Source organism: Cricetulus griseus, assembly GCF_003668045.3.
Source record: "Cricetulus griseus strain 17A/GY chromosome 1 unlocalized genomic scaffold, alternate assembly CriGri-PICRH-1.0 chr1_0, whole genome shotgun sequence".
NCBI lineage: Eukaryota > Metazoa > Chordata > Mammalia > Rodentia > Cricetidae > Cricetulus > Cricetulus griseus.
This window is the reverse complement of record NW_023276806.1, coordinates 149,110,254-149,117,727: the sequence shown is the minus strand read 5'-3', so window position 1 is coordinate 149,117,727 and position 7,474 is coordinate 149,110,254.

Here is a 7,474-nt window from a genome sequence, read left to right as displayed (position 1 = left end):
ATCAATGGTTTCTGGTGAGGGCTTACAGAGCCTGTTTCTATGGGACATGTAGAAGGAATGTATTTCTGTTGGGTCCTCTGTCCTCCTTCAGAGGTTATGCCATCTACTTGATGATGTTTTCCCAATACCATGACCAAGTAAGCACTGGTGTGTTTTTTTTGGGGGGGAGGCAGGTATTGGATCCTGTTTTCAGAGGTACATAGATCCCTTTTGGTGTCAGGATCTTCAGAAGTAGTTTGAATCTTTCTGGAATTTGGCTGTTCTCTGGATTTGGCCTGCACCTTGGTGATGTTGGCATGGCTAATACAGGCTCCAGCCTGTGGCTGTCTGAGGACATGGGACCTTGCAGGGATGGTGGTATTAGGAGGGAGGAGTGGCAGGTGGAGGATGACTGGAGCTCATCGTGTTTTGTGATGGGTTAAGGATCCTTCACAGCTTGTTTCTGAGTGAATGGACACAGTTGAAGGAAAAAGTGAGCATGTTAAGAGGACAATAAAAAGCTGCAGGAGGAGCAGATTTTGCTGCAAGAGTCCCATGAGGAGGCAAAGAGGTTATGTGAGGAGGCCCAGGAGAAGATGTACGACCTCTGGACAAAGCAGCAGTGGGTAGGCTGAGGCAGCAGGGGCAAGTTGCACATTTGCCTAACCATACACATACACATATACACACCCAAGTACACATCCACTCGTTTATTTAGATGGCCATCTGCATCCCATCCAACAGTTCCTTTCTGTGACCATTCACAAGTCTTTCTGGGGAGTTAGCTTCTGCTAGCTAGACACTGCAGGTTTGGCTAGGAAACCCTATTGCTCTGGTAGAATCAGCAGTCCATTGAGGTAGGTGGGTAAATCACATATCACATACCTACATGCCAGTAAGGTAGAGAGGGTGCTATGCTGGGAGCCACTTAGGGAGTATTACAGATCTTTGAGGAAGTGAAGTCAAGGACCTGTGGCCCATTTGCTTGGCAGAACAGAAAATTTCTGTTTTGGCTAAGCTGGCTAGGCAGAGGCCTTTGGATCTCCTGTCTCCTCACAAGTATAGCCTCTTTTCTTGAATTATTCTAATAAACGTTGAAATGCGGGGGATGAACTTCCCCATGTATTTTCCAAAGTCAGTGTTTATCTGCATGCCCAAACCAGGTAAAGACAAACACAAAAAGAGAATACTACAGGCTAATATCCTTGAGGGCCATAGATGCAAAAATTCTAAATAAAATACTTGCAAAACAAATACAGGTGTAAATAAAAAACCTCATCTGTCACAGGACTACAAGATACTATGTAAGCTGACAAGTAAGAGTCATTAGTCCTATCCAGTGGTGATGCCTATGAACCACAGTACTGACCAGCATGGCAAGTGTCCCTGAAGGTGCAAGAGTGACTCTCATTTGGTGGGAACCAGTATCTGCCAAATTGAACTAAGGTCCTTTTAAAATGTGAGAAGCCACTAGCCATCTCCTAGGGATGATAGTTAAGGTTATTAGAAGAGGCCTACTACTGACACTTTACTAGGCCCACATAATACCTAACTATAGTCCAAAATTTACCCTTATACCCACAGATGAGGGTAGCTGTAACTCGCACCCAAGAAGATTTTCATACAGCAAATGGAGACCACTGCAGGAAACCACAACTTGACATAGTGCATAGATCAAAGTCTGTTGAAGGAGCAGTCAGGGACTTTGCTCTTCTTGTTGACCAGCACCAAGTCGAGGCACCTTGAAGGCTCATTGAGCTGGCTATAGGAGACCAGGCCACCTGAGTGCAGGACAGCAGCTGCCCTTTTAGGGGACCCTGGGACTTGGGCAAACAGCTGCCTAGACTGGGTACCAGGTGGTCAAGCTCCTGGAGGTTGCTAGCTCAGTGGCCTCACCCGAAGTCTAATGTGAAGCTCAAACTGAGCACAGCAGGCTTAGTTGTCCCAACTGCATTCTTGTGTTGCTTCTTGTTCAGGGTGTGCCAGGGATTTCTCTGTTTTTCTCAAGAAACAGATATCATAGAAGGTGGAGAGAAGTGTGGTCAACATTTTTCTGGGTTCTGTAATGGTCTAAAAAGAGCCTTTAGTTCCAGGACAGCTTCCAAAGCCACAGAGAAACCCTGTCTCGAAAAACCAACCAAAACAAACAAACAAACAAACAAAAAGAGCCTTTGGTGCAGTGAGACCTGGCTCTACACATGATGGGCTGGTGAGGGACAGAACATTCGCTTGCAGGGCAGAGAAGCAGAGGGAGTCCTCTCTTCCAGTGGGGGTAAGGGTAGAGGAAAAGTCAGAGAGCAACTAGGCACCCTAGTGGCTGAAACCCACAGCTCCCCCCCCCCAACCCGCAAGCCCAAACTGGTGGAACTCTTATCATTTGTGTAACAAACATGCTACTTCCTTTTATTTCTTTTTTTGTGGAGGGAGCGGTTGAGACAGGGTTTCTCTGTGGCTTTGGAGGCTGTCCTGGAACTAGCACTTGTAGACCAATCTGGTCTCGAACTCACAGACATCTGCTTGCTTCTGCCTTCCAAGTGCTGGGATTAAAGGCATGTGCCAACACCGCCCAGCCTTAGTTCCTTTTACTTCAACTATAACTATTATAGAAATCGTTATCATCAATCATCATCACCATCAATCATCATCATTTTCTGTACTGTTATAAATATTGGCCTTGTCTTAAAATATGTGCAGGTGTCTGGAGACATGGCTCAACAGGTAAGAGCACTGGCTGTTCTTCTAGAGGATCTCTGAGTGAATCCCAGAGTACTGTGTGTGCATGTGCATGCTGCGGTGCATGTGGAAAGATCACAGAACAACTTACAGAAGCCAGTTCTCTCCTTCTATCAAGTGGTAAATAAGTCAAGAGTACTTTCAAAAGACATTGCTGTAGACCAACATGTGAAAATAAGAGAAGCAAAAAGGACTCTTTCTTTTTTCATTTTAGGAAATTGAATGATATATTTGCCATTTGCTGCATTTTGTTAATTATGTTATGAAATACTGGTAAGGGAAAATAGCCTATATTATAATTTTTGTACAAAAGGAAGATTTAATAATGTATGTTTTCATGAAATTTTTCCTTATAGTTATTTCCTTTACTATTTCAGATTTCCATATGAATATACAATATAGTATGTTGCATTTGTTTCCTCCAATATCCTCTGGAATATAACCCCAATTAAAGAAGCTAAAAATCCAGACTGGGAAAAGATATTCACCAACCCCACATCTGACAGAGGGCTGATCTCCAAAATATACAAAGAACTCATGAAGCTAGTCTTCAAAACACCAAACAATCCAATTAAAAAGTGAGGTACAGAACTAAATAGACAATTCTCAATAGAGGAATCTAAAATGGCTGAAAGACACATAAGAAAATGTTCAACATCCTTGGGATCAGGGAAATGCAAATCAAAACAACTCTGAGATACCATCTTACTCCTGTCAGAATGGCTAAAATCAAAAATACCAATGACAGTCTATGCTGGAGAGGATGTGGAGAAAGAGGAACACTCCTCCACTGCTGGTGGGAGTTCCAACTGTACAGTCACTGTGGAAATCAGTATGGTGACTCCTCAAGAAAATGGGAATGAGTCTACCACAAGATCCAGAAACTCCACTCCTAGGCATATACCCAAAAGAAGCACATTCATACAACAAGGACATATGTTCAACCATGTTCATAGCAGCATTATTTGTAATAGCCAGAAACTGGAAGCAGCCTAGATGCCCCTCAACCAAAGAATGGATAGAGAAATTGTGGTACATTTACACAATGGAGTACTACTCAGCAGAAAAAAACAATGGAATCTTGAAATTTGCAGGAAAATGGATGGAACTGGAAGAAACCATTCTGAGCGAGGTAATCCAATCACAAAAAGACAAACATGATATGAACTCACTCATATGTGGACCTGCTTTATGATACATAGTAGTGACCATGCTTTATCAGAGCTGTTTCTAATGATGTTGCTCAGAATGGTTTCATCCCAGATGATGATTGAGAAGCTAATTAAAAAAAAAATGGTGCCAAGTACCACAAGAGTAACAGAACTGTGCTGTTTTCTGGGATTTTGTTTTTTACTTTTTTTGTTTTGTTTTTGTTTTTGTTTGTTTTTTGTTTTTTTTTTAAATGGAGTGTGCTGGATGTCTCTACAATTTTGTTCAAATGACTGCAGAACCTGGAAAAGCTGTTGCTGCTATTGATGCATAACATATTGCCATTATTGGTCTTTATATATATATATAAAGCTAATTGAAACTCAAATATGTAATGAATCCAAGGTGTTTCAGTGAGTGCTCACCTGTGCATGCAAATTTGATTTCATCTTTAGTAAGTAGTAAAGTTATATGCTTGCCAAAAAAAAATAATAAGTGACACACTGGAAGACAAATGTCACACAATTTCAATTTATGTGTAACCTAGAAATGATGAACTTTTGGGAGCAGAGAGCAGAATTGTGGCTATTAGGCTTCAATGTGGGTCTTTTAACAATGGGGAAATGATTGGTTTAAGGATATAAAACTGCAGTTGGACAAGAGGCATGGACTCTCTGAAGTCTTGAGGTCTACTGAGAGCATGATAAATATGGTTGATAACAATATGCTATACTTTAAAAGTTGTGAGATAGTATACTTTAAGTATTCTCAAAACAAAAATGATGAATATGTGTGATATAACATGTTAATTGGTTTAAATTACCCATGCCATTGTGAACATACTGTATTATGTATCATAATTGTGCATGACTTTATTTATGAGCTAAATAAATGAATGGAAAAAAACAAAAACAAAAAAGCCATATCAATCCCAATGTATAAAGCTTAAAAAAAGAAGCTAAAAATCTTATATTATGTAGCCTTATTAGTAATTGAAATCTAACAATTGATTCAATTGGAGCACCATTAAGTAGAAAAAAAATCAATGTAAGTCATCAGTGTGATATTACCTTTGAAAAGACATATCATTGATACAAAGTTTTAAATGGCATATTCTTTCACTGTTAATGGAAATGTTGGTCCTGCCTGTTCTATCATTTTGTAAGAAGTATTATTAAATGTTTGGGCACTCGCAAATTCTTCTTACACCAAAGAGCACATTAAATTCCAAACCTATTCATAAGGGGCACAGATGATAAAGAGAACAAAAACATTCTGACAAAGTTTTGCCAAAAATCAAGCAGTAAAGCTTTACTGTGAGTGAATTCTGTTTCTTTAATTCCTTTTGATTGTTGTTTGGAAAACTATGAAGCAGAGCTCTCTTACCTTCCATTCCCTGCCCAGAACTCTCTGTTCCTTTCCCATAGCCACTTATTTTCCAATGGTTGATACTGAGACCTTCCTTCTGCCTCTCTCTGGTCTCTTTATGCTCTCCATTCTCTCTGGCAAACTTATCTAAGGGTCAACAGTGAAGGCACTGAACAAATGCCACACTGGCAGTTGGTGTTGTCACAACACTGGTGACATGACAGAAGATGCCAGTGCTCTCCAAGATATAATAGAATGTTAAAAGGGACTGCTGGTGTCATACTATATAGTCCTTGCCTCTGTGCTGTCTCAACCCAAATTGACATAAATCCAAGATGCCCTTTCAAGGAGACTCCAGGATCACATGGGAAGCCCTTGAGTACCTCCTGCATCCAAAGCCAGAGATCTAGCTTTCTGCTCCATTAGAAGCTTCTTATCTGTGGAGAGTTCAGGCTCACTTTCCAAAAATTCCCTCTGAAGATGAACACTCAATAAAATGAGACATAAAAGATGCTGATAATTTAGGCAAGAGATAAAGAGCAGGAAACATGGAGCCTGTCCTGGAACTCACTTGGTAGACAAGGCTGGCCTTAAACTTACAGAGATCCACCAGCCTCTGCATCCTGAGTGCTGGGATTAAAGACATATGCCAGCTTCTTTTACATGTCAATCCCAGTTCCCTCTTCCGCCCCTCCTCCTCTGCCTCCCCACCCCACCCCTATCCCAACCCTTTTCTACTCCCCAGGAAGGGTGAGGTCTTCGATGGGGAATCTTCAAAGTCTGTCATATCATGTAGAACACAGCCTAGACCCGCCCCCGGGTGTCTAGGCTGAGAGAGTATCCCTCTATGTGGAGTGGGCTCCCAAAGTCCATTCATGTATTAGGAATAAAAACTGAACCACTTTTAGAGGCCCCATAGATTGTCCAGACATCCAAACTGACATCCTCATTCAGGGAGTATGGAACAGTTGTATGCTGGTTTCCCAACTATCAGTCTGTGGTACATGAACAATCCCTTGTTGAGGACAGCTGTTTCTGTGGGTTTCTCCAGTAAGTATGGTCTTGACCGCTTTGCTCATCACTCCTCCCCATACAGTCTTTCATACCTTGCCTTCTAGATCCACTACTACATCTCTGCTTTATGTGCATAAGGTATGTTCCCTCATTCATTTGTTTATTCAATCAATTGTTCATTCTTTTTCTCTCATTCTCTTCCTCCATCTTCTTCCTTTTGTCCTCCTCTGGTTCTAAACATTCAGGCTTAAGACTTACCCCTCTGTGGACATCAAGTCTCAAATCTCTCTACAAGGAATGGGCTTTCTAAGTGGTCAGCTGGCTTTTTCTCACTCCCTTTATATGCTTCAGGTGACCCAGTGGACAGCCTCCTCAAGTTCCACAGTCACACAGGATACGGCTTGGCCTTTGAGCTCTCAAGTCTGGCCTCAGAAGCCAGGAGAATATTGGCATAGTTCATAAACATTCAGGTGATGTGGAGATGCCCAGGTTATCTGTCTGGTCACTCAAGAGCCTTGATGATGGTGGAGGTGACATGCAGGGTCAGAACATGGTTACCAGATTAAGTAATCCATCTTCCCTGGTGTCATCTCAGGACACCAAAAGCTGGCAAAGAGAAATCATGCTCCATCCTTGTCCTATGCCTCTTAAAAACATTCAGAATGCTAGCTGAGTAAATGTCTTATCTGCTTTAATGTTTGCTTAGCCAAGAAATCTCCTGCACCTAAAATATAACTTTGGGCTGGGTGGTGGTGGTGCATTAATCCCAGCACTTGGGAGGCAGAGTCAGGCAGATCTCTTTGAGGTCAAGGCCAGTTTGCTCTACAGAGTGAGTTCCAGGACAGTACACAAAGCTACAGAGAAACTCTGTTGCAAAAAAACCAAAACAAAACAAAAACCAACCAACCAAACACCAACAACAAAACCACCAAAAAAAAAAAAAAGTAACTCATATCTGTTTGGCTCCATCAGATTCCTTTTATAATTGCCTACTTTTTAGTCAAAAGCAACTACTGTCTTTGCTTAAACTTTCCTTTCTATAGTGCACTCCTTCAGAGGTTTTGTTAAAAGGTTGGAAAATGGAGCCATCATTTCTTTTCTTTAATTTTATTAAGTGATGCTCCCTAGCAACTACAGCCATTTATGTTACCTACACTTTCACTTTCTATAAAATCTAAAACAATGCAGATCTTATTTACATGGATCTGATTTAAATAATTTGCATACGTCC